The sequence below is a fragment of the Rattus norvegicus genome, chromosome 19 (assembly GCF_036323735.1).
Source record: "Rattus norvegicus strain BN/NHsdMcwi chromosome 19, GRCr8, whole genome shotgun sequence".
Lineage (NCBI taxonomy): Eukaryota > Metazoa > Chordata > Mammalia > Rodentia > Muridae > Rattus > Rattus norvegicus.
The window spans coordinates 2,208,454-2,236,342 of NC_086037.1; the positions used below are offsets into that span (position 1 = coordinate 2,208,454).

The 27,889-nt window shown below is 40.0% G+C and overlaps 1 protein-coding gene and 1 non-coding gene across 4 annotated transcripts in view; both read left to right on the forward strand.

Annotated features, from left to right (window-relative positions):
- The window catches only part of Cdh11 (cadherin 11), a 159,180-nt gene that overhangs the window by 55,493 nt on the left and 75,798 nt on the right, over positions 1 to 27,889 (forward strand). For all 3 annotated transcript variants that reach the window (XM_063278319.1, NM_053392.1, XM_006255059.5), the window contains one exon: positions 12,255 to 12,378. The gene's annotated coding sequence lies outside the window, so the exon portion shown is untranslated. The remainder of the gene's footprint in view (positions 1 to 12,254; positions 12,379 to 27,889) is intronic.
- LOC120098681 (small nucleolar RNA SNORA44) lies at positions 9,670 to 9,798 on the forward strand. Its single transcript, XR_005497105.1, has one exon. It is a non-coding gene; the product is annotated as a small nucleolar RNA SNORA44 (small nucleolar RNA).

A 27,889-nucleotide genomic window follows, 5' to 3' on the forward strand; every position in this document is an offset into this window, starting at 1 on the left:
CCCCTTTCAGTCCTGTTCATGTTCAATATCCCTTAGAAATTGTTTTCTTTGTGATATTGGGGTTGTCTTAACTCATGTTGAACACTAGAGAGGCTCAACCTGTTGGAACACTGGTGGGTTTCTTTTAGTCAGGGGAACTGATGGTAATCGACTAGGAGAGATTCTTACCATCATATTTACCATTGTATTCAGAGTCAAATTAACGTGGTAATTTACTAGATAAAGGACTTGGCTTAAGTGTCTCCAAATATTAGCAATCAAATTATGAGTAACACCCCTGCTATGTATGTACAATTTCAAATATAACTTATCTATCAATCTAGCATCTATATATCAAACATCCACTTCGGATCCTTGCAAGCATCAATGGTGAGAACACGTAGGAACAATTCACTGAAAACCAGCTTACCTCTCTTGGCTTAACATGTAAGATAAAGCACTGAGTGAGTGTTGTGGCAGAAGGGTTTCAAGAAGCTTCCAGCCTCAGACTTAAGCAAAGCCCCTCCTGTGTGAGCAGGATTTCTTTCCTGCCAGTTCTACAAAAAGAGTAATTGCAGCCCTGTCTGATGACATGACACAGCTCTACACAACTGCAGAACATTTTTTCTTTTTAGTTTTGTTTTTCTTTGCTCATTCTCAGTTCTTAGCAATATTCTTAAAACTAGGCACCACTTTTAACCGAACAATAGTTATAAAAGAAGAAAATGTCAGGTGAAGCTTTTTTTTTTTATTAACTTGAGTGTTTCTTATTTACATTTCGAGTGTTATTCCCTTTCCCGGTTTCCGGGCAAACATCCCCCTAATCCCTCCCCCTCCCCTTCTTTATGGGTGTTCCCCTAGCCAACCTCCCCCCATTGCCGCCCTCCCCCCTACAATCTAGTTCACTGGGAGTTCAATCTTAGCAGGATCAAGGGCTTCCCCTTCCACTGGTGATCTTACTAGAATATTCATTGCTACCTATGAGGTCAGAGGCCAGGGTCAGTCCATGTATAGTCTTTAGGTAGTGGCTTAGTCCCTGGAAGCTCTGGTTGCTTGGCATTGTTGTTCATAAGGGATCTCGAGCTCCTTCAAGCTCTTCGAGTTCTTTCTCTGATTCCTTCAACGGGGGTCCTGTTCTCAGTTCAGTGGTTTGCTGCTGGCGTTCGCCTCTGTATTTGCTGTATTCTGACTGTGTCTCTCAGGAGAGATCTACATCCGGCTCCTGCCTGCCTGCACTTCTTTGCTTCATTCAGGTGAAGCTTTGAGGATATCTTTGCATTCATGCAAGTAACTTGGAGGTAAATCTTCAAGGAATCTTCTTAGATAAAGTTTCCTATGAGGATAGTAGATAGTCTTGTCGAGTGACTTTTTCGGGCACCTTCAGGAGCAGCAAGTGTATTCAGACCAACGAAGAATGCCATTCCCCTTACAAAGTTCAGCAGACCACAACTGAGACATTTAACCCCACCTCATGCTGGATAAATCTAGTGTGCTTAAAGAGGTAAAACAAAAAGACCCAGGGTCCCCGCTGGATTCCTTCTCTGCCTCAGATTTCCCTTCAGTGGCCAAATTCATATTTGTGTCCGAAGAAAATGAGAAGCCTTCAGTCACTAGAGCCCTTCAAAAGTACAGATGCTTTAGTGAGAAAATGGTGTCAAGACCTCACTGCCCCCTTAAAAACTTACCTGCTTGTATGAGGTTTGTGACTGTTACCTTGAGCCTTTATCACCCTTATAGACAATGAACAAGAAAACAAGCAAGCTTTTTCTTGCCCTTGTGAATTTATAGACAATTAGAGTTCTCAAAGCTTTTACTCTCATGTCTTCTTAGCAGAGTTCACTAATAAGATAGCTCTTTGCTTTGCCGGTTCATTTGTTTATTTTATTTGAGAGAAAGTGAAAGTAGAAGGACAATTTTAGGTGTCAGTTCTTTCATTTTTACCTTGTATGTTCTAGGAGACGATCTCAGATCATGGACCCTGGCAGCAAGTAGTTTTACCTGCTGAGCAAGCCTTTGTTTAGCTTCTTAGTGTGGAAGGATGGTCCCCTGTTATTTTGAGAATCATTATTGTCTTTCTTTCTGAACATTATATCTCCAGAGGGAACTCCTACCAAAGTATCTTAAGTTGGTCATATTGCTGTGGATGCTACAATCTCCATTTTTTTTCTGATGAGAAAGTAGCACCAGACTGTGACTGTTTGGGCTAAAATACTGACGTGTGTGTATGGGTTTCATAACGCCCCTCTCTGATGATGAACATTGACAACTGCGTTATTCAAAAGTTTGCAGATAATTTGGTGTCTTGTTTTTTTGGGGGTTGCCTATATCTGATCAAATGTCAGAGATGCTATCTCTGGTCTTGAGGATGTTTAAAAGCTGGTTCTTCACTGTGTTTGTGGGTTTCCTTGTGCCAAGCCACTTTTCTTATGTATAACAGCAGCCTGGCAAGCTAGTATGATTCTTACTCATTTTAAAAATGACTTCAGTGGACAACTTCCCCAAATTTTTGCCCTGGTTTATACCTAAAAAATACAGTTGGTGTGAGCAATTAAGTGAATTGCTGTATCTCGAAACAACTTGTGTCTGAATCTTAGACTCTAACTTTGTCCCTGTGATTGATGGGAAATTCAGACATCATTTTTGTACATATGTATATATATATATATATATATATATATATGATATATATATATATAGTGTGTTTGTGTGTGTGTGTGCACGCGCACACGTGCATGCATGCTTATACATACATATATATGCAGACAAGTATTTAGGTCTCCATCAATGAGTTGCAATCAATAAATGTTATCAAATTTCAGTGCTTATTTGGATTAAACTGTATCAAAATAACTCATAACCAAGATTCCTGAGAGAGGTCATGCTACCTATTCATGACTATGATAGTGTATTAGATTCCTACAGAGCTAAAATGCCTCACTTGGCAAGTAAAGCCAATGAAATAATGTTCCAAATTCAGTATTGGCAAAAGTACTAGCACTTAATGGAAATCAGAACATGCCTGTTGTTTTGGGCACTTTTTTACTATAATAGCCATGGTTTTTTGTTTTGATGAATGTTAATCTCTATCTCTGACTTTAATTATTTTAGGGGACAAACTTCTTGGTGTAATGTTCTATTATCAAGGCTGAATAGTTAGAGCATCATCATAGTTTCTGGAACTAATCACAAGTTATTACTATCATCAGATACACACATGGATAATATTGTAGTCACACACATATGTATAAATACATATAAATACATTTGTTCTCTCTCTGTCTTATTCCTATTATCATTTGTTAATTACTCCAGTGTGTGAGCCTTGAAGAAGGTAAAATTATACTAACCCAAGATAATAAAAATGAGTATAAGATGAACTGCAGCCTTCAGGTAGCTTATAGTTTCTTTGGGTACAAAGTTGTGAAGGGCAGATAGTCACAATAACAAAGAGGTTTTTGCCTATGAGAAAAGTCAAAAGCCATAGGATGTAGTAATGGACTGCAATATGGTATACTAAGTGGATTGTCAAGTTCTCTGAGTGAGCATGATGAAGTGTCATGATGGTCTAGTGGCATTTCACCAACAGTGACTGAAGAGTTTAGATGAAGAAACAGCAGGTTCAGAGGCCACCAAATCAAAGAACAAGACTTCCTCATGCAAAAAAGTATCTGTGGGGAGGTAAGGCTGAGACAGACTCAGGAATAAATGCCTACTAACCTGATAAGAACGTGCTGAATGGGGCTGGAGAAATGCCACAATGGCCATGAGTACTTGCTGTAATTCTAGGGGATGCTTGTTCGGTTTCCTGTACATCAGGCATTTTACAACCATTTGCAATGTTTCTCCAAGGAAACTGATGCCTTTTAGTTACCTGACTTTTTTAGTTACCTGCACACATGAGGTGCACGTACAAACAAGTAGATATACACATATGCACATAAAATAAATAATTGTTAAAAAAGAAATCACTGAATGTTTCGATATTTTCATATACACATATATGTAACTGTTAGCTAGAGCATTTTCTCTCTCTATTTCTCTCTGTCTCTGTCTCTGTCTCTGTGTGTATTTATACACACGTATATGTGATCTTGTGTTCATACACACATGTATATGATCTGTATTTCTAGTTGGTGATGTCTGTTTTTATATGCATATTTTCACGTTATTTCATTTATGACAGAGACAAATTAGCAAAATAAAATAAAACAAACTATACAAATGATAAGAGATGTTGCAGAAGGCATATGATCATGTATATGCATTTGCCTTGTTCACATCGGTACTTCTTCATTAAATCTTATTAATAAACTGTACAGCATCTTATACTTGATTATGTTACTTGTCAGCTTTTTGCTTCTGAAAAAATTACTATCATTTTAGGTTAAGAATAAGATGTGACTGAGACAAAGTGTTTGAATTTCACTATATTGTAGTGTTCTCAGGTTGTATAACTACTGGAATAGATTCAGAGTTTGTGTATCACTTTATGGTGATTATTCTGAAATTTAGCATACTAACATTATGGGATCCTTTCCTCCTCCTCCTCCTTCTCCTCCTTCTCCTCCTCCTCCTTCTCCTCCTTCTCCTCTTCCTTCTCCTCCTCCTCCTCCTTTTCCCCTCCTCTTCTCCTTCTCCTTCCTTCTCCTTCTCCTTCCTCCTCCTCCTCCTCTTTCTCCTCCTCCTCTCCTTCTCCTTTTCCTCCTCCTTCTCCTCCTCCTCTTCTCCTCCTCTTCCTCTCTTCTTCCTCCTCCTCCTCCTCCTCTTCCTCCTCCTCCTTCTTCCCAATTGCAACCCAAATATTATCAGGCTAGAGTAAAATAGTAGGGCCTTTGGAGTTAGGGAACCCTATTGGAATCCTCATTGTGTTAATTTGCTAGTCTATCTTGGGTAAGTTTTTTTAACTCCTCTGAAGTCTGCATCCTTTCTCTTTTTGAAGCTAGGGTGAGATTAGTTAAGTCCCAACCAAACATAGTTCGTCCAAGGCAATAGTATCAGGAATCTACATTCCTTGGAAAATGATGCCAGATCATCTGGCATGGAATCACTAGTATGCTAAAGAGAGAAAGTGAAACTATAATTTGGACAAGAAATTGTGGTGGACATATAGAGGAGCAGGCGCCTACCTCATACTAGAATACTGTTTGTTTATTCATTTCTCAAAGCTATTACAAAGGCTGTGAATATTTATTTAGTTCTGCTCCCAATAGCCTTTCTAATAGGGAATTATTTGGGTACAACGAAAGACATTTGTAAATGCGACTGATAAGACTGCCATTGGACAAGGAGTGTTTTGTTGGACACAAGAATTCTATTATCCCTGGTTTCAGTTGTCAAGTGCCCGGGGAACCCAGAATTTATGGTAGCAGCACAATGGGCCTTTCAGGGCCCAGCAAAAGAGCTGTGAGATCCTGCTTCATGGCTTTTCAGGGCTTCTAATCTTTTTATCGGGCCAGGACAATGCCGGATTCAGCTGCTGCCTAAGCCTCCTGACTGTCCATTGGCCATCAGGTATTGAGCAGTAATTACCATGGTGACAATGGACTCTCTTCTACGCCCGTCCACAGCCCTTTAGAAAACAGCAAAAGTTGTCACTTTGTATTAGGTGCTTCTAAAGGCATGGCTTACTTAGGAAAATGACTGAAAGGACATGAAGATAATCGTGTTCCGGGTTTCCTTTAAAAGACCACTGTGTCAAAACCATTTGGAACCCAGGAACTTTGGCCGATGGTTTCTTGTAATTACAGTTATTTGTTGGGCTGCTCTTGTTCTATCGGTGAGGAATCAGCTTGGACGGCTTCACATGGGCCATGAACCAGTTGCTGCTGGAAGCCCCTAAACATAGAGGGTGAGCAGAGGTCTAACTGGAGCCAATGAATACCAAAGCAATATTAAACCTCCTTGAGACTTGATTTCTTCATATGAAAAAATAGCAACTGTGATGCTTATAGATGGATATCAGTCACATTTTATATGATTGCAAATGCTCTATATAAATGCTGCTATGTCTACTGATGAGCTTTATTCAAAGTAAACATACATTGAAATATAAAACAACATAACAATTGTAAAAAACCAATATGTATCTGGCTTTTTATAATCACAGCTCATGATTTTTAATTGAGGTTCTGAATTCCTACTTCCTACTTTTTATAATAATTCTCCACAGTTGCTACCATCCACATTTTATATAGGAAAAAAAAGGCCTCAGACAGTTACTGCTTATCTAAATTCAATCTAGTTTAGCAGAGGTAAAACCTGGGCTTTAAATCAGGTTTTAGCACAGTGCCTCTCTCTTTTAAAAATTCATAATTGACTGACTTATCTTATAAAATATGCTTCAACATATGGTTTGGGGACTTTGGCAATAACAAGAAAAAAACCACCCAGTGGTAATTATTAACGGTGCTTAGTCATCACTTTAACAATGTGGAGAACATGTAACACCCTAAAAAGGCATACACTCCCATCTGTAGATACCCAGTGCATGCTGCACTTATCGAGCTCCTTCTGCTGCTTGCTGAGCAAGAAAACCACAGAGCAGGATCAGTCACATGCTTCTAGTCCTGACTTCTAGACCATAGCAGTATGCAGTCCTAACAGCCGCTTCACAAACCTGCTTTGTAGCTCACTTTTGCATTGATGACATGGGGAGGCTTAGTCATTTGTTTTGGTTGACTCTGCTCCCAACTATCCTCAGTTCTTTGCTGCATGCTTATAGCAAAAGCAGAAAATATTGTTGGATGCACAGCAGGAACAAACACTACTGCCTTGTAGAAGCAGCTCAGGTGTTGAGGCTCTTCTTGCTTATGAGAAGGAGTGGATTTCTTCACAACCTAGTCCAGTCCTGCTATGTCCTTGCTACATGCCCTTGGACATTAACTACAAAGACTCAATATCAGTATCTATAAAATGGGGTATCATTATCATCTTCCCTATTTATCTTGGTCTCCTCGATGGCAGTGCTTCCTTTCAGCTCATGTTCTAGTTAATGAATTCTGTATTCATGGTACACACAGACATAGGTTTTAAGATACTGAAGCAAGCATTGATGGAGTCAATGACAAAGGCTACATTTAATACATTCTGCACATACTTTTATTTACCCTTTGGCTAACATAACATGGTTGGTGTTTACCACTGTTCTGTTAAAGGACCTTCGAGCATATACCTACCCTGGTTGAGATTACATTCTAGAAGAGAGCCTCCACTAGAAATGACTCAGCACTTAGGTGTCCTTATTGCCCTTGTAGAATTCAGGCATTCAGTTCCCATCACCCATGGCAGAAGAATTGGTATGCTCTCAAGCTCCAGTTCCAAGGGCTTTGATGCCCTATACCACTCTCTGCAGGTACTACCCCATGCCTGATCTACGCACAGGTACACGGAGACACACAGACACAAAGACACATGTGCAAATGTGTTAAAATTTGAACACAGAGTCTCAGAAAAGAACTCACACATGGTAATCTATAAGGCAAGGGATTCTTTTAGAGATCTGGAAAAGATCATGACTGTATACAAACCAAATCTTTACATTTGGATTTTTCTCAAGCTGTTATTACTCTAGACATCCATATATCCATCCATCCATCCATCCATCTGTCCGTCCGTCCGTCCATCCATCCATCCATCCATCCATCCATCCATCCATCCATCCATCGATATTTTGAGATAGGGTTTCATGTTGAAGCTAAGATTTATATCAAACTATCTTCTGTCCAAGATTCCTGAGTATACAAGTTGTCGATAGCCTTCCTATCTGTGTTTGGCTTGTTTAGTATGTCTTGTTTAGTCTTGTTTAGTCTTGTTTAGTATGTGTGCATAGTGTTTCCCCATTAAACTTCACACCTGGAGTGTTCAGGGGTTCTTGTTCCAGATTTCTCTGTCTCTCTGAAGTAATATAGTCCACTTAATACCTGTGTCCCTAAGAGCTTTAGTCACATTGGTGGCCATGCACAGCAATAAAAAGGGACGGTAGCACACAAGGTGGTTGCCCTGGAAGGTGGCCATGATGACTTTCGACATGAAAGAGGAACATCTTAGAGCAGATAGGGTGTGGATGGGGCAAGGCTGGTTTCAGGAAAACAGAAGGCAACACGTGATTCCAGGTCTGTGTGCAAAGGAGTATATGCAAAATAAGAAAACAAGAAAGCATGAATCTTTTAACATGAGGGCCTGTGCAGAAGAAAAAGGTATAGAGTAAACCCTGACAGCCCTCTCAGACCTAGCAACATTGCTAAAAATATTCAACAGTTTAGAGAATTTATATTTATCCTTTTGTACCCAAGGGGCATTCCATACTTGGGGAGAAAAGCCTTTCCACGGAGATCATAGTTCTTCATTCACAAAGTACTGCAACTAGCAAAATTCTAAATCATTGATAATGTGTCATTTTTGTTGTTGTTTCTTCCTAAAGTCCGATCTTAAATGAAAGGCATTTCATATGGAACAACCTTCAAGGAGGTGAAGAAGCGGGTCAAAGTGAAGGTTCTGCAGTGGTTTCTGTAGATTAAGTAATTCAATTCTCATAAATAGTGCCAGCCAAAGAGTACACTACTTGCGTTATTAGCCTGGAGAAGGAAGAGAGAAGGAATTAAGAGCTTGAGGATTTTTCTGACCCTGCCTCTCTTGTTCTTGGCTGTGACCCTCTGCGATTGTCTTATTCTACAGAATCTGGCATGGAAATATCAATTGTGTTATCACCAGCATAAGATAACATATTGCGTGGTTTGGGAAAATGGCCTTTTCATACTCCTTATATCATTTTAATAATTCACATATAATCATTAACATCCCATTCATAAATGTATTGAATAATGGATAATTACCTTGCACAGTGCTGAGTTGTGTGACTATAGGCAGACACTATTTTACTTGGAGTCTCTCAGGTCATGCAATCGGATAAGTAAAACTACATAAAGGTTTGAAAAGCCTGAAAGTAAGTTAAAATTGGCATCTTCATTCATGTGTTTCTGGGACAAATGGAGATAGGAAGGTGATTTTGTCTGTCTATCTTTCTCTCTGTCTGTCTAGATGCCTACCTATGCTGACTACTCCCGGAAAAGAGGCTTATATTGTGCATACCTCAGAGCTTGGAATATAAGACATTCAGGATGAAGGCAGCACTGGGTTTGGTTCCTGGTGTGACCGTTTTCTTTCCTTGTGAATGGTCATCTCTTTTCACTGTTGCCTAACATAAAAATATACACACGGAAGACTGAAAGGGAGAGTTGGAGATAGAAATAAACAGAGAGAGGGCAGGAGAGGCAGGGAAAGAACAGAGGAAGATAGACAGGCTATACATTCTCTTATTACATGGATGCTCATCTCACAAAGGGAGTCCTACTTCCACCTAGATTTTGCTCAAATGAGGTCCAAGAGTTCAAATACTACCACATTGATTTTCAGGGGTGTGTTACAAACTTTCAACCTATATAATATTACCCTGATCCTGATTACCATGTTCTTTTCACATGTGAAATACAATCATTCATTTTTAGCAGCTCCTAAATCTGACTTGTTTTAACACTAAGTAATATCTATCTATTTATTTTTATTGAAAATAGGTTTTTATATAATATATTCTGATTATGGTTTCCCTCCTGTAACTCCACCCAGATCCTTCCTTCTTCCCCTCCTACCCAAATCCACACCCTTTCTTTCTCTCTCATTAAAATACAGACGGCAAAGCATGTTTCCAAGGGCTGTGGCTGCTCATAGTCATGGGATCTCCAACTGCATGCCAGAGTAACGGAGAGACTTTGACAGCCCAGGTTATCACAGTGCCTGCTGTTGCCACTCAGCTCTCCTATATGTTTTTCCACTGGAGTTATGAGCTGTCTGTCCTTCTGTCCTGTGGTATTCACAACAAACTTTCCTTCTGCAGTGTGCACTTGGGCAGTTCTTGGAAGAGTGAGGAGACAGCCTGTCAGCCTCTGCTCATTAACCTAAGGACCATGTGACCAGTGAGGTGGCCATCTTGTGATTTGGTCTGCATTATTTGTTGGAAAAATGCCACAAGAAGATCACACTGGGATTTAGAAGTTTCTGGCTTAGCCAGGTAGCCTTTTGTGGCCAGATTGGTCTGCAAAAAGAAACAGCATTTTGGAAAAGTGAAATACCTTTGTAACCTAACATGCAATTGGTTCAATAAAGACTTCAAATTTCAAAAAAAAAAAAATACAGACGGCAAAAGAGATAAAGTAAAATCACATAAAATGAAATAGGAGAAAACAAACAGAAGAAAATATGCCCAAGAAAAAGCTCAAGAAACACATATATACATGCTGTTAGGCATGAGGCTGGCCTTAAGATTTGTTTGTGTACCCAAAGAGATTCTGTGAAGCAAACTAATATTTCTCTTGTGAGCAATTATCAGTTAGAGGTAGCTTTTGGCTTAAAGATTGGGGCTCATGTCGAGTTCACCTCTCAGGGTTAGAACCTGATCTGGCTCAAACCTGATTAGGCCCTATGCATTTTGCCATGGTTTCTGGTCACAGTCTCGTATGTACATAGGTCCTGTTGTGTTTAGAAGGTCTTGTTTCCTTTATGCCCTACTTCTTTCTGGCTCTTAAAATCTTTCTACCTTGTCTTCCTCGGGGTTCCCTGAACCCTAAGTGGTATTAGGGGATGGAGTTTCACTAATTTTAAAGTCCCACCTCCCATTGATATTTTATCTATATCGAACATGGAGGAGCCAAATAACAGTTCATCTTGAAGCCAAATCCCCTGCAGCTGTGACTTTTGGACCTAAATAGGTCATGTGTTTTCATCATATAATGGTGTGACAAATAGAGTAGATATATAGTCTCATTCCAAAAGAAGGAAAGTATAAGGAAGAAATGAATGATGGGTCCCAAGCAAGTCTAAACTTATGAAGAGAAACCTGCTGTTAAGAAGGCTTAATAAAAATTTATTTTCATGAGAAAACTCTGCTTTTATAATCCACTGCAATAAAGGCCCCTCCTGTGAGGTCTATTTATTGTCAGTTTACTGGGCTGGTCTCCCAGAGCTGGCTAGTATTTGGGGCCTGAGATCTACATGTGTGGTTTTTGGTGGCAATACTTTTCCTGCCTGGCAATCATATGTCTTGGGGTTGCCTCATGCATCAGCTCCACATTGTGTGAATGGCTCCATGCATGTCCAGGACAAACCCAGGGTTTCCCAGTACATCCCATTCTGAATATCTCACATGTTAAAGCAATTCTGTTGTTCTTATTGCTTGCATCTCTTAAGCAAGGTGCTAGGAGCACATTGTAGAAGATTAAAATTCATCTGCATTCTTTGAGTGAAAATTTTTTATTGTTTTGTTTGTTTAATTTTGTTTGGGGGTGCTATATTAAGGAGGTACTCTATAGAACAAAGAAAAGTAGAGTTGAAATAAAAATAGTACAATAAATAATTGGCAATTCTGATTAAGCCACCTATACAAGCTGAGGTGGTCATTGAAGGTAGATATTCCGACATTGAAGAACATTTAAGAGTCTCAGGTATGCTTTTCCTTAGTTCTGTGCCTCACTTTTCAAAGACCACAGCTGTTTAGACACTCCATATATTTTTCTCTATTCAGTCAACAAATATATAAATAGCTGCTCTGGGTTAGGGAATGTGTTAGACACTTCAGGAGATACAAAGCTCCATCAGACCAAAAGTTAGGCAGAACACAGCTCCACAGAGAAGATCCAGATTTTGTTGTTGAGAGGAGTTAAATGAAAGCCTGTTGAAGATTGACAAGCATGTTCAGCCTTGTGCTTTGAACTTGTAGTATGTGGACAACTATGCCAACCACTTCTATTCCTTGTTGTCCTTGAGTGGATCATCCCATGAGGACCTCCCAGCTCTGGAGAGCTTTCGTTCCCACTTTAGAAGGAAATGCATGACTTTGAATCAGAGTACACATTGACTAGAAAATTGTCTCTGAAACCTTTCCATCAACCCTGTGGGGGTTATGTTATTTCTAGAGTGAGTGGATCTGACCTTCACAGCACAAGCATTTGGAGAGTCCCCCAGATTTTCCTTTGTTATCAAAGTACCAAACACATATGTGATTATTCACACTACACTGGCAATTCTAAATTCTGTTTTTTTTCTATACAATTGTAATAGCTCATTTAAATATTAGTTTTATTCCTAGGCTACTGTCTTTACGGAGAAAAGTTCATCTTATGCAATTGTCTATCCCCAATATAAATTAGTGGGTCACTTTTCTAACTTCCACCACATCTACATTACTAATGATGCTTCTTTTCTTTACTGTTTTTCTTTTTCTACAGAAATTACTGTGCTTTGGCTTTGTGACTCTGTGAAGACATTCGTTTCTGTTATTTGTTGAATCACCAATCAGATGGGTGGAACATGTTATAGGAATTGGCAGCAAGTATCCAATGGGTGAAGAAGGTAAGATGGACCAGTGGTTCTGAGGGATTCAGAAGCTACTATGTTTGTAGATATGGAAATTATGCCTCCCAGTTATAATCCTTGTATTTGGCTTGATCTATAATTTCACCAAATTCAAAGTAGCATTTTAGGAGGCAACACCTGACTTTGAGGCTTTAAGAAAACAACCATTCAATGTTGTCTTGATTGGCTTCTTTTTATTGTGTACCTCTTAGGTGCCACTCTGGGGAGGACAATCTTTTTTATTAAATCTTATATGGGAGCACAGAGAAAGATTAAAGATGGTAATTCTTTGATAAGGACATGCCTCGACAGGCTACAGTGATCCCTACACTTCATTTTCTGCCTTTTCCTTGCTTTTGAAAGGAATTCCTAAACTAAAAGCAAGGTGGCTTGCATTGTATAAGAAAAAGAAATTGCTAGGAGGCTTGAATTTTCATATCTCAAAAGCCAGGGAGATTCAATAATGAGCCAGGATGTCTGATTTTATTGGTAGGCTCTCTTCACTGACTGACTCTTCACTCACTGACTGACTTTAAGTTACTGAGTTCTTCTCTGTGACAATACAGCTGAGTTCCTGACAGTTCTTAAGAATTAGAAGTTTTCCAATCCATTTGCCTCCATTTTATTGGCTCAATGGTAAATGACACCATTTCCATAGGTCATTAACATCCCTAGTTAAAAATCTGAGTTTCAGAAATGGCCACTATGTAACCTGACTGGCCTGAAACTTACTATGTAGACTGGACTGTCCTTGAACTTATAAAGATCCACCAGCTGCTGTCTTCTGAGTGTTGGGATTGAAGGCATGCACCACAACACTTGGCTTCCAGATTTAAAAAAGTTAACACTACTTCTTTTGAGGTGATTTGTTATTTTCTGGGATTCTGGATTTATCTAAATATCTGTGTCCATTGTGCATATGTACATAATTCCAGGTGGTACATATGTGCAGGACAAATGCATGTCACATATTTTTCTTCTGAACCTTTACTGTGCTCTATATCTAAAAGCTGTATGTTCAACTGTTCAAGGTTCAACTGTTCAAATTTGGCTCAAGGTCCAAATGCTTGTGCTGTGAACTGTTCAGGGTTCAACTGTTTAGTCAGACTAGAAATATAATAGAGTTTCCTTGTGTCTGTTAGTCCTTTATTCCTCGCAGTAACTGATTCTAGTGTATACATCCTGTTTTCGATTATTCTTCAATTACTTTTGGTTGATCTATTCCAACAGACAGTATCCAATCCAAGGCAAATATTGGTCTCCAAGCCTATTTTTCCTCTGCAGCTCCAAAGAGTTCCGTCTTTCATATACACCTTGAGAAATATATCTAAGTTCATCTGTCATGTTTCTCTTCTGGTTCATCCCTTTTAAAGATAGAGATATGAATTAGTTATGAGTTTCTTAAGAGACTTTTAGAATCCTTTAATAAGAAACCTACCCTCTACTGACCAGACTTGCATCTCATCTGCTCTTTCTGAACACCCAACCTTTATTATATATTCCCCCATGAGCTGCCCATTAGGATACAGGCTTGTTTTCCCCAAACAATAGCATCGATCTTCTTTTTATATCTTAACTTGAGCATGCTTATTACTAAAAAGATTTGTTTGCTTGTTTGCTTTGTGCTTTTATGCCCCAAGATCAAGTCATGATTGTTTGCTAGACAATATTTCAGTGGCCAGGAATTACATCATCCACAGTAATTTTCGCATTAGGCCTAATTGTCAGTAGATTAACCAGTTTTCTTCTTATCACTGTGATCAAACAGCAACAACTCACAGGAAGAAAGATTCCTTCTGGCTCATTGTCTTAGGAAACTGAATTCACTGTAGTGGAAGGATAGGGAGTGGAGCAGGTTCAAAGCAGCACAGATATATGGCATAGCTCCTTACACTGTAGCCAGATAAGAAACAGCTCTGGATCAAACTAGAAACAGATATAACCTTCAAGGTCTACCAAAGCAACTGACTTCTGCCAGCTGAACCACAGGCTCTGAAAACACGTTCACTTCTTAAAATAGCACCATCTTCTGTACAAGTATTAAAACATAGATCCTGTGAGGAACATTTCATATTTGAAACACAGCAGTATGCTTACTTGGCTACTTTTCCAGCTCCAGGTTTTTGGGGACATGATTCTTTTAGTTTCAAGCATTTGTATGCAATATTTACTTAGTAGACAAATAAACTAAATAGAGGCCTTAGGTACATTTTTAACAGAAGATGGTAAAAAGAAACCTCAAGTACACACACACACACACACACACACACACACACACGAGTGAGAGAGAGAGAGAGAGAGAGAGAGAGAGAGAGAGAGAGAGAGAGAAAGGAGACCTTATTAAGATCAGATAGCTGGCATTGTATTCTTACACTGTGTCAGAAGAATAGAAGAATGCTGCCATTAAAGATATCACTGCCTTAGTCCTTGCCTTACACTGCAGCTACAATTATAATTCAAAATATTTAAATAATAAAACGATCACATAGAAGATGAGTTGTCCATGCTAATATGCTCCGACTTCTGTTTTTTTAGTTTGTATCAGTAGAATGTCTATAACTGTGCTTTTTACCAGTCTCCTCTCCTGTCCTACCTCTGGATAAATCAGCTGAATTATGGGCAAAAACATTTCCTCCACCTAGGGCTGCTTCAGCGCTCAGACACTATTGTTAAAAAGACAGTCATCTAGCCTCTGTGTGTATAATATTTAAGTCTTTCGAGATTTCCTGCATCTTTGAGTTTCATGTATTAATGAGAGTCTGTTTTGGGAGAGAATTTACATTTGAGAAGTCTTCACACTTTTCTCCCACGCTCTGGTTAACAGTCGCTAAGCAAACAAAAATACAAACAAAACAACAATGCATGAAGCAAATCTGCACCTCCCTGCACAGCACCAGCCTGATTGGGAACTTGCAAGGCCGGGATGGGCTGCTCCCTTGTTGGCATATTCTGCACTGCTCTGCTCTGACGCTTGGTTGGGCACATGACTTGAGTCTCTCCTGTGCCCGTGCCTGTGCCTGTGAATGCTAATCATCTGTTTCTGCCGAGGCTGCTGGGTTGGGTCTTTTCATTGCATCAGCCCTCTGAATCAGCACTTCATAGTGTATACTAGTGACATTTCCTATTTTTTTTCAGAGAGTGGGGGCAAGAAGAGTGAGGTATTAGTGAAGCAGAATCAAAAGCTAAATAGAAAGCACTTCTAGGAAACCTGTTTTACCACCTAGGAATTAAAACCACCATTTTCTTTGAGAATTTTGCGTGGCTTTTTTTCTAAGGCAAGGAAGCAAAATACTCTTTTTTTTTTTTTTAGTAGGCATTTTATTTATTTATTTATTTATTTATTTATTTATTTATTTATTTATTTTATTAACTTGAGTATTTCTTATATACATTTCGAGTGTTATTCCCTTTCCCGGTTTCCGGGCAAAGATCCCCCTCCCCCCTCCCCTTCCTTATGGGTGTTCCCCTCCCAACCCTCCCACCATTGCCGCCCTCCCCCCATAGACTAGTTCACTGGGGGTTCAGTCTTAGCAGGACCCAGGGCTTCCCCTTCCACTGGTGCTCTTACTAGGATATTCATTGCTACCTATGGGGTCAGAGTCCAGGGTCAGTCCATGTATAGTCTTTAGGTAGTGGCTTAGTCCCTGGAAGCTCTGGTTGCTTGGCATTGTTGTACTTTTGGGGTCTCGAGCCCCTTCAAGCAAAATACTCTTATGCTTCCAGCAAAGACCATTGAGACCAAGGAGGTTGCTGCCCTCAAATCTGTATTTAAAAATATTAAAATATTAAAAATAACCACTACCACTACCACCACCACCAACAACAACAACAACAAAACACAAACACACACACACACACACACACACACACACACAGAAAGAGAGAGAGAGGGAGAGAGGGAGAGAGGGAGAGAGGGAGAGAGGGAGAGAGGGAGAGAGGGAGAGGGGGAGAGAGGGAGAGGGAGAGAGAGAGAGAGAGCAAAACATGACACAGAATAGTAGACTCTTGGACTTTTCAGGACAGTGTTATGATTTTCAGAAAAGGGCTTTTCTATCTCGGGAGAAAACAGCTTGTTAGGAACACAGCAAGATAAACAAGATTTAGTCATTTTCTTAACTTTGGCGGCTCAGATGACTATAACCCTGTCCATATCTTTTACATTGATTTGCAGTATGTGGGAATTTTAGTTTCTTGATTGTGTCCCTGTGATTTGCCACAAACACAAGGAGGATGGAAAAGACATGTGCCCTGTCTAATTGAAGCTGGCAGCCAAGTAGATCTGTATGATGCACTCAAGTTGGAGTGGAAAGGAGCTGGAGGAGAGAGTTTCAGCACAGGGTAAAGACAGGGCAGGGTCATAGGAACATCTCTTAGGCTAAACCATCAGGAAACCCCCTGGAGCTTTTGCTTCCCCCCCCCCCCCCCGCTAGCCTATCGGTAACTTAGGTATGATTCTCAGTTCACCAGAGAAATTTCCCACATGCCTGTAGGATGGCTGTCAGCCCTGCAACCCTGCTGGGTATTAAATAGGGCACTGGGGCTTGCAAATGAATGTCTTAGAGAAGTGTCCTTTGCAGGAGAGGCCTACAAGAGCACTCACACCCTGCTGAGGAGCAATTGTCTGGGGTTGCAGGTCACAGGTCACCCCATTATTTCACATTTTCATAGAAGTCAATTCCAGAGAGCTGCTTGGAGGGCACCTCACCTGTGCTGCCAAATCCACCAGGCTCTGAATTGTCACTGACAGCTCTAAATGTTGGCAGCCTGCTGCTATGCCCTCTGTGCCTGCTGGGGCTGTCTGAGAATGCACATTTCCTATTTCAGAATGTAGGCCACCATGGAGAAGGAGGCCAAGTATCTGTCTGAAGCCAGTGTCACTGAAATCATAAACAGACATCCCATTCACTTGTTGACTATATAGTGCAACTCTTCAGTATGTATAATGTGACAGCTATTCCCTGATTCAAGAAAGGATTGCATGATGCTCTTAAAGGACAAACTTACACCAAAGTGCCAATGGGTTGACTTACTTTATTTAACTCACAACCCAAAAAGAGCTATTTGTAATAATAACTGGCTGATGGTTATTGAACGTTGTTATGAGGCAGGCTCTGTCTTACATGATTTACAGTCAGTATCTTGTTTGATGTTGCTGGAAACTTCAGCTGTTGTGTTAGGTGCTGTGGTACCTGGTAGGATACTGAGGTTTCCAAATAGCTCCAGAACTTGCAGAAGACCACAGGGATGACAATGAATAGGTTGGTTCTCTGCCTTTGTGCATGTCAATGTGGGGTTACCTAGCCATCAGTTTGTCTCCTCTTAGTCTTTTGTATCTCTTAATCAACTTGTTTGGAAGAAAGCTGGAAGATATTTCTTGCAATAAGTTTAGTCTAGTCATGTTTCAAAAGTCCATAAGAACTTTCAAAGTTGCATAGTGGTTTCCAGCACCAATACCAACAGGGTTCTATTGTGCTGTTCTTCATCAAGAAACCTTCACAGACAAAACTTATTGTATATCTTGAGCTAGGCACTAAGACTGCTGGAAAAGCTTACATATAAATATGACAACAAAACTGAACTTGTACTTTTAACGAGCCCTCCTCTGCATTCTGTTGATAATATGAGGCTGGCAGGCACAACACAACCAAGACACAGTCACATCTCTTAATGCTACACACAGAAGGACTAACTATGGTAGACAAAATCAGAAGATGCTTCATCGAGAGAGACAATCACTGGGTTTAGATTTGAGCATGGGTAGGACTGACTTGGAGGAGACAAAGAATGTTCTGAGTTCAACCACCTTTGGTCAGGACAAAAATATATATTTTATATATAATATATTTGTGTGTGTATATATATTATACATTATATAAAATCCCTTCCATCCCTGAAGCCAACCACTACTTTTGGGTTGGTATATAACTACCCTCAGAATTTTGTTTTTTATCATTAATTAACTAATTCACTTACATCTCAATACCTGTTCCCTCTCCTCCCAGTCCTCTCCCACAGTTCCTCCTCTAACTGCCCCCCCTTCCTCCTTTGAGAAGGGAGAGACCCCTGGGTATTACTTCATCTTGGTACTACAGTATCTACAGGATTAGGTGCATCCACTCTCACTGAGGCCAGAAAAGGCAGCCCAGTTAGAGGAATGGGATCTACAGACAGGCAACAGAGTCAGTGATAGTCCCTGCTGTAGTTGTTCGGGGTCTGCATGAAGACCAAGCTGTACATCTGAGACATATGTATGAGAGGCTTAGGTCCAGTCCATGCTAGCTAGTTATTTGGTTGGTTATTTATAGAATTTCTAAACAGTTACAGGGCCATACATTTAAATAGCCATTTATGTTCATCCATGTTGACATCCAACTGCATTCTTCTGCACACTGTTCTATATCATAGTAAAAACTAAATTTTCTTTCTTCTCTTACTTGTGCCTGTTGAGGCTAAAACACTTCCTTTTGTTTTTAAAAATTTTAAGCTAATACAAGAAATCCTCCTGAACCTTTCACCTAGAGTCTCTGACATTTAAAAGTAATTTGGTTTTATTCTACGTAATAGTTTTATGAATTATCACCCCAAATCAAGTTATATCTTGTGTGCCACTAAATCATAGACCCAAGTAAGTTTCCTATTCCTATGCTCTTATATAGAAAAATTATCCTGATGCACTGGCAACTAAAAACATATTTCTTGACCTGCTAGAAATAGATGATCAACCCTGAGAATACAGATGTGCTGAAGAGACAATCTTTATATACCTTGACCTATGGGGAAGAATTTGACCCTGGCTTATTTGCTCTTCAAGGGCAACTGTTTGGGGGCAGGAAAGCACTCTCCCTGTACTGGTTTTTGTGCTCAGTGGTCCAGGGAAGCAAAAGACAGATAAATTGAAATCCAATCTCTTCATTTCCGACAACTAGCCATTTAGATGGCATTATCTTGTCTGTTCTGCTTGTCAGAGTCAACATAGCATCTCAAAGGCTGGTGTAGAATTCCCTGGGAAAGACCAAAGCATCTCAGTGTTGCTCAAGTGATCTGTGTCCTTCCTCTATGCATTGCATAGCAAAGTGTAGTGTGCATGCATAATGAGAAGAACTTTGAATACTGGGGCAGGCAGGAAGTAACCTAAAGAGGCAATGTGATAGGGTTGTGTAGCCCTGTGGTCTAGATATCAAAGTATTGTTCTAAGGTCCCCATTCAGGCTTTGTATCAGCAAACAAATCCCAATAGCCTCCAAGAGACACTCTTTCATGATCGTTACCAGGACATACTTCATATTTTTTTACAAGCTTGTTTGTCTCAGGAGGTGTAAAGTGAGACAAAGAGAAATGTCCCAATTGAAAAAGCAATTGAATCTGCACACAGTGGGGTGAGATATCAAGGAATAATTTCCTAGATACTCATTAATCAACTCCTTTATACAGTAGACACACATGTATTGCCTTCTTTCTGAAACTAAATTAACCTAAACACCTGCCAATAAGCTCATGACGCTTTCTTTTAGCAAGGAACTCATAAACCGAGGCAGGCATCTGGTGGCCCCCTTCTAAATCTCCTATGTCCTTAGGGTAGGTAGTATAGACATTTCATCTGTCCCTTGATCGTTTCAGAAAGAAATCAAGCTTTTTCTCTGATGTTGTACCTAGTATCACATGGTTCCTTCGACACTAGATTACCTTTCCCTCTAGAGGGTATGAGGCCAGATTACCCTATGCCCTTTGGACAACTCAGAGCTCAAGGCAATGAGAGAAGAAAGGACAGAGAAAGAAAGGTAACAAGCCATATTAAATCTACCATCAGTTCTCTGTGTCTGTGGAGGATCCAGAAGGTTACATCAAGACACCTGGCAGATGCCTCCATTTGGAAGCTTTAGAGAAAATTTGAAGGGGCCAGTGAGTTCATCCCATTGAGAGGCTTTGAATTTTCGTAGCTGAGCACCATGCCAAATGCTATTAGGTTGTCATAGTAACAGTTCCTATACATTTTATTTCACAGAAAAGGCATTATAAAATATTGGTCACATACATGCGAAAGGTAGTAAGTATGTGCCGCTCTGAATGAATTTCTGGCAGATATTCCCAGTATCATAGTTTATCCATTGCAGATACCATGCTGGGTCTCTTGATGTCTCTAACTATATTTCCTAATTTATACTTAATAAATGAACTGAGTCATGTACCTAGGTAAGTAGATTGGTTTTCCTGCATTTACAGGACCCTGAGTTCAATCCCCAGTACTACTATTCCCCCAAAAGAAGATTCAAAAGATTGATATCCTTTGTCTTAAATCATGTGCATTATTATTCTTGAGCAATAAAAAATAAAACTTGCAGCCTGTATGGTTTCAAAGCTTGAGGCTAGACTATTTCCCTGCCCAAGCTTCGCACTACAGCAGCAACCTGCCCTGTGCTCACACAGGGCTAGCTAGCATGACTGGTCCTCAGGGTGGTGAGGACATGCTTAAGGCCGTGTTTTTCTCTACGGTGCATCTCCACCCAGTTGTAATGTGAGGTTTGTGGTGCATCTCTTGTCTAGTAGCTTTAGTTTGAGGCTTAAGCTTTAGATTACAAGATAACTTTTCCAGATCATTACCTGGCATACTAGATTGACTAAGCCTAACATGTACTCTATGTCATCTCCAAAAGTCCCCACCTACCATGGAACTTTCCACCCAGGGCACATGGTGGGTTGTCCCTGAACCTCTATGATGTTTTGAACCTGAAGTTCCCCCACCCATGCCTTTCTCTGAACCCATTTGTCTAGATTTGAGGAGAAAGTCCTCTCTTCTATGTACAGATTGCCATGAAAGAAACCCATTTTGAAAGATTGTCGATCCTGTGTGAGAGCTGACCACTTTTTACCCCTGTACACAGAGATCTTGGTGTTGCAGAATCTCACTGTAAGTACCATTACCCATTTACTTTCATGGCACCCTTTGTCCACTAAAAAATGAAAGTATGCTTTACAACAATTTTGAAGTGAAAATTATAATTCTCTACTTTAAAAGTTAATCTATCTAGTTATTTCCTGTAACTTTAATTCTTTCAAAACCCATTTTAATGTTGGCCCTTAAACACTTTAACCTACCCACCCACTTGTAACCCACCACCCACCAGAAATAGTAGGAAAGAAAGGATATTAGGGAAATGTACATGTTTAAAAAGGATCTTCGGAGTAATTCCCTACTATGTTGTCTGGAAATTGGCAGTTAGCTTCACAGATTAGCAGTTGTAGCTTGATCTATTCACCAGCTCTTCATGGATACACCAGCAGTCCAGTTCAGTAGAGTTGGGATAGCAAACACAAATGAGCAGCAGCAGCTAGGCCTCAGTCTCCTCTGCTCTCAGCAGTGAGGATGCCAGGAAATGTTCTCAGCTGTGCCTTTCTCAGGGAAACAAATGTCAGTGAAGACACAAGACCCACCAGCCAGCTCTAGAAGCAAGCCTAGCTTAGCCTCCATCACTGTCCACTGAGTGCTCACTAATCATCACGTGTCCTCAACGGGTCCTGTCTCAGCTGACAACACTGCCAACCAACTGGAGTCCATGGAAGTGGCAAAAAACTGCAGCAAATCACCAGATGTTTGTTTTGAAACTTTTTCCAACTATGCAATGTAAGGCAGACTAATACATGGGTGATGTTAGCAAACAATACTTCATCAAGTGTTCTCTCATGTACTTCAGCAGAACATCCTTTCACCTGTGTCTGCTTCAACTAAACATTCCTTCATGTGTTTGCCTCAGTAAAACACCATCCAAATAACTTTCCAAAGAACCTTTAAGCTTCCACTTCAATTTCTTTTGCCCTTAGCTGCCGACCATAACTACTTTTGCTAAAGATACCACATACTTTGGCTGAAGAAGATAGAGAAATTAATATCAAACTAGCTAGGAAATTTTCTACCGGTTGCCTAATTTTCAGAGTTCCAGAAAGAGCTGTGCAGAGTGCTAGAGGAGATGAGACACAGCTGCTCAACCCAGTCCTGGACCCTAGAACAGGTGGGGTATATCATTTCCAAGGTCCTCCACACACTGAAAAGCAATTTGGTAGTTACCAAATAAGGAGAGGCATTATTTACTGAGGATATAGGCATAGGTAGGTTTCCCATGTGCCAGTCTATGGCCCTGGCTGGACAGCCATCCATAATGGGAAACCTTAGCTAGACTTAGTGAGTTATCCAAAAACAAATAAACAAACCCCGTGTTTATTTAGTTGTAAAATAATAAGCAATTAAAATGTAATTTTTCCCTCTGACTTTAAGAGAAATTATCACACATCTGTAGCTCTCTATGAGTCCTGGGTCTATGCTGAACATGCATAATGGAGAAGTCAGTGTTGCTCTTCCTGTGTTAATACATAGCCATTTGTTTATCTTCAAGTCTACAAGGTTTGGGAGAAGAAACTGGGTGTTTAATGGCATTTTGTCTATTGATGTATGGGGTACATGTACATGCTTGCTTGGTGAACAGTTTAAGCAGGAAAGAAATATGGTACATAACCACAGGACTTTCCACTGCTGTGGGTTTTGGCAAACTAGCCTTAAGAATAATGGTTTCAAACATATTTTCTTTAAAAGGGGCAGGTTTTGTTCTTCACAATAACTGCATAGCCCTTACAAGTTGGAATCACATATCCTGTAAACTTTCCACTCTAGCTACTTGAATGGACACTATCCATTCAAATTCATCTCATTACATTGAAGAGCAACTTAAACTGAGAGGGGATACACACACACACACACACACACACACACACACACACACACACATCCTCCTCACAAAATAACATTGCCATTTCTTACAATCCAGGGGGCAACTAATTGAAATTAAGGCAGATTTATTTTCCTTTAACTATTTTGTCAGTACCAAGATCTTTGAGTAGTTGAAGATACCAAAATGAGTAGGGTTTCTAATCAAAGTAGTAGATGTGTTCCTGCTGGAACAAATATCTCGAGATGAATCAATCAATGTATTTCAGTCCCTGGTTCCCTCCACTGCTTTATACCTGTTGCAAAGCAGAGTACCACAGTTAAGGTGCATTTTGTAACAAAGTTGATCACCTAATGGTGACTGGGAAGGAAAAGAGAGAGAAAGGAGTTGCTGTCCCCAAATGCTGTCTAAGGCATATCCAGGTAATCTAGTTTACTTAACACTATGAGTGCTTGCTATAGTGCTTCATTGGTAGTTTGCATGATATTTAGGATTGACTTCTATCACTATACCACCCAGTGTCTCCTTCACTACAGGATTTATGGTCTCTGCTTTTAGCGGAGAAGCTTCTTCAGCTTAACCACCTCAAGAATTGTTTCAATTGTAAGTTCCATCTCACTAAGGAAAATAGAGTTTCCATTTCTTCTAATGTGAGCTAACATTAAAAGACTGATAAAGTAAGATTTGGCCACTGTATTTCTTTTTTTTTTCTTTTTTTTTCCGGAACTGGGGACTGAACACAGGGCTTTGTGCTTGCTAGGCAAGCGCTCTACCACTGAGCTAAATCCCCAACCCCATGGCCACTGTATTTCTAATAGAGATGAATTTGATATCATCTATCCCAAGCCCAGAGGACCATGCAGGGCGATCAGAACAATTGTATGACTACATTGTACCCCACCTTCTGGTTAAGAATCCCTCTGCTTGTTATTTTCCCTTCCAGGTAAATTATTCTTACCAAGAACAACCCTAGGAAAAACCATGATGTTAACTTTGTCTCAAGCCAATCTGTGACAGACTCTGTTGAGTATTGGAACAACTTCTGTGTCACTTGCTCCAACACTATTTTCATTGAAAATATCTCAGATAATTAGCACAGTGCTAAGAACAAAAACACAGCCATGCTCAGCACCTGGTCACATAGAATTTAATTGGTTCCTACTCTGGACACAGAGTTTAATCCTGTTTCTATACTTTATCCAAGCTTTTTGCCTGTCTTGTTCTTCGAAGGAAGGTTAATAGAAACATCCTATAACCTGGGTTCTGCTCAATGAATCATAGGATAAATGGTGCTTCCAAGAGAACAGTAGTGGTATTGGAATGACCTTGCTTTAGATTTACTCTATTTAGTCCAATATAACTCCGCAAGATGGAGTCTAGGTTAAGGGGGACATGTACTGGAGAAGAACGGAGTATGTGATGGTTACTTAGAAGATGTAGAGATGTGCAACTGGCATGTCAATGGGAACCACTGCCAAGGTCAGACATTGAAGATATGATGGAGCAAAAGCAGATTTTCATTTAATTTCCAGAAATATGGAATAAGGATCAAGAATAGGTGAAATGGAAGTTTCCTTGCCACCTATAGGCTTTGTAGGTATCAGTCGGAAGAATTGCATTCCTATGTTTACAATGCCAAACCACCTAATGGCATGAATCAGAAGGAAACCAGATGCTCACTGTGCTGCCTTCTTCTCCATTTCGACAACTACTCTTTTCTCCATCCCTTAACCTTAGGACCCATTGCTGTTGCATGGTGTAGTCACTTCCAGATTCAGGGACTCTGCTAGTCATCAGTCTTGAAAGTCTCTTTGCATTCTTGAAACGCTCTAATCGTTTCAGAATTAGCTTAAATGCCCTTCCATGAAGGGCCCCCTTCCCCGAGTCCATGTCTCAGAAACCACAGCCTCTACTTATTGTTGCCAGTTTTCCATATTTCATCATTCCATCTAATCAACCGAACACTATCATCACTGACGGATTTCATGACTGTTTCCTTTCTCTGTTAATTTTTGAGTTATCCAAGTCACCTCTGCCATTAGCAGACCTCAAAGTTCCAGAAATCTGTCCGTGTCTATGTTCTGAGGGCCAAGAACAACATGAATCATACCAGTTAGCTTTCTAAATAATTCTGGAGTGAATAAAAGAACAAATACACAGTTTTGAATGTGTCCTGTATGAGCCCATAGGAATGGGATGGTTATGTTGATTCATTAAACATGAAACCTACAGCTTGGATTCTTGTCCATTTCTTGAGTGAGCAAAATTTTTGGACATCTCTGAGTTCTGCTGGCTGATCAGGCAGATGTGAGGGGTATCGAGTCCTGAAACACTTTACTCCCTAAATGCCATTTCCCTATGTGTGCTTCTGTGTATTAACACTTTCCTTTTGGGCTTTCCTGACCTATCTCCCTACAGGAAAGATTACATCTGTAATCCTGTGGGAAATTAGGGCTGACATATAGTATGGTACCCAAAGTGGTTTCACTTGAGCAAATAGAGACTAATAGCCATGCATTTAAATGCTTGAATAGGTATCAATCAGAAGAATGTTTCTATAATCCATGTTTATAAAGCCTGTTAGCATGAATTTTTGAAATAGCACTCACACCACTTTATTCTTGACAAATGGTGTTTGTAGCCATTGAGATATTTTATTTCAATTATGTTCCAGAGTTACAGGGAGAATTCTAACAATAGCCAGGCATAAGCCATTTTTATTGTGTTCCTTTCACTATTCTGGTTGTTAAACTCAACTGGACAGTTCATTAAGATGAAAAATTAACAACACATGTTAGGAGAAAATAATCACGGAACATGACAGCTTGTGGAGGCTTGCCCATTCAGGAATGCAGACAGATGACAAACATGCTGGTTTTCGGAAGAAATGGCATGGGCCTATTACTCCTTACTTACACATTCCCCAGCTCCTGTTTAAGGCTATGAGAAAAAACTATGTATCCACCACCAACCAAAAATATACCATCTAGTTCGGAAGGCTAGAGAGGCTTCTACTGTCGATTTGGCCACTCCAGAAAAGTATATGGTTCTTCAAAGATTTTTATTTATTTATGCCTTTCATGCGCAGGTGTCTATAGAGGCCAGAAGAGGGGTTCAGACCTCCTACAGATAGCACTTTAGGCTACTATGATCCATCTACCAAGAGTGTTGAGATCTAAACTTGGGTCTTTTGAAATATGGATTTCTCTTCACCAGTGAGCACTTTTTGAAATCCCCATGCATAGAACGGCTGTATTTAAGAATTCACTATGGACTTTAGAGAAGATTTTAGCCATCGAAGAATAGAGGGATACTGACTAGCAACCTATTTTCTAGAAACCTTAACTGCTAATGGCTTTGAGGCATTGCTTTTGAGGGACAGTGACACATTGTAGAGAGTGACTCAAGCACTGTTTTATGACAACTAGTCAAGACATTATTTTCAAAGGGCAAATTCTGTGACATTTGAATATTATCTTAATCTGTGATGTTAAAGTGTGTTGTGTACCATACATATAACTAACTTACTGTAAATTTTGTTACCTATTCAGAGAGTTGGGCTATGTTGATACAGCCTGAAAGATACAGCAGGTGGACTGTAGATTTTGAGTCCTTCATGTAGCAAAATAGGAAAACCTACATTCATCCTGCAGATGGGAACTAGGACCTTATCTCTGGCCTCCATTGCTACAATCTGCAAATTCTTCTTATTCAATTCTACTGGTTCTGAGAAACTACAGACCCTGGAATGTAGAAATAGCATGGACAGGAGCAATGGCCACTTGGATTTGTCTCTGCAGAATATTTTAAGCTTCGGGAAAGCTCATTTCTCTCATCTTTACTTATAGGAACCCTGTGAGACTTGTATTCGTTCCCACAGAGGTGAAGTATTACCTAGTTGCAAAGACAGGAAGAGAAAGAAGCCATACTTGTTTCTTTTTTAGTCTGTGTAGAGGCTACTGGATTGTCTTTCCCCACATTCAAGTGTCTCCTGGCACTTCCACCTCTATTTTCAGGACCATTTCTCTGTAAACTTTTCTATGCATCTAATTTCCCTGATGCAACGGAAATTTGTAAGTGAAACCCTAGAGATGTGGGACCCATGGGCATTTAGAAACAAGGGTTAGAATGAGATGTCCTGTCTGTTAACTATCGATGGGAATGTTGTGTAAGTGTTGCTTATTTTCTCCATTGTAGAAGAGAAGGTATGTGTTTCCTTTGTAAGGAGCATGTCTAGATGAAAGCCACTTAAGTCATTATCTCCCCTGCATTCATGAAAGAGCTTTGATGTCATTCTCAGTTACCTAACTTCAATAAAGCGTCAGATTCTCATCCTGTTCAACAGGATGAGAATATGATTCAGGATTTGTAAACAATGCTGTGTTTCTCTTTCTTTCAGGGTTGGGGGAGGGTTTTTATTTCCCTTGCAGACAGAGGAACCTCAGCTTCAGCAGGTTTCAGCTGAGAAGTCAGGATGCATTAACCTAAGCAGTAAGATCTGAACAAAAGCTCTGTTTGTGATCTTCCAGAGCTCAGTTGACGCAATCCCTGCTGGTTGGCTACATTCAAAAAGCAGAGATATAATTAGATTTTTACAGAATGAAAGGGAACTGGGATTTAGCAAATGGAAATTTTAAGGAGTAAATGGTCTATTTTCCCATTTCTCTGCAATTTGGTTAGCTTTTAAGGAACTACAGGAAATATCTATCTACCTACAAATCCATTGTTTCTCTATCACTATTTAAAGGATTTGTACTTCCTGAAATAAGTCTTGATAATCTTGGACCATTTTCC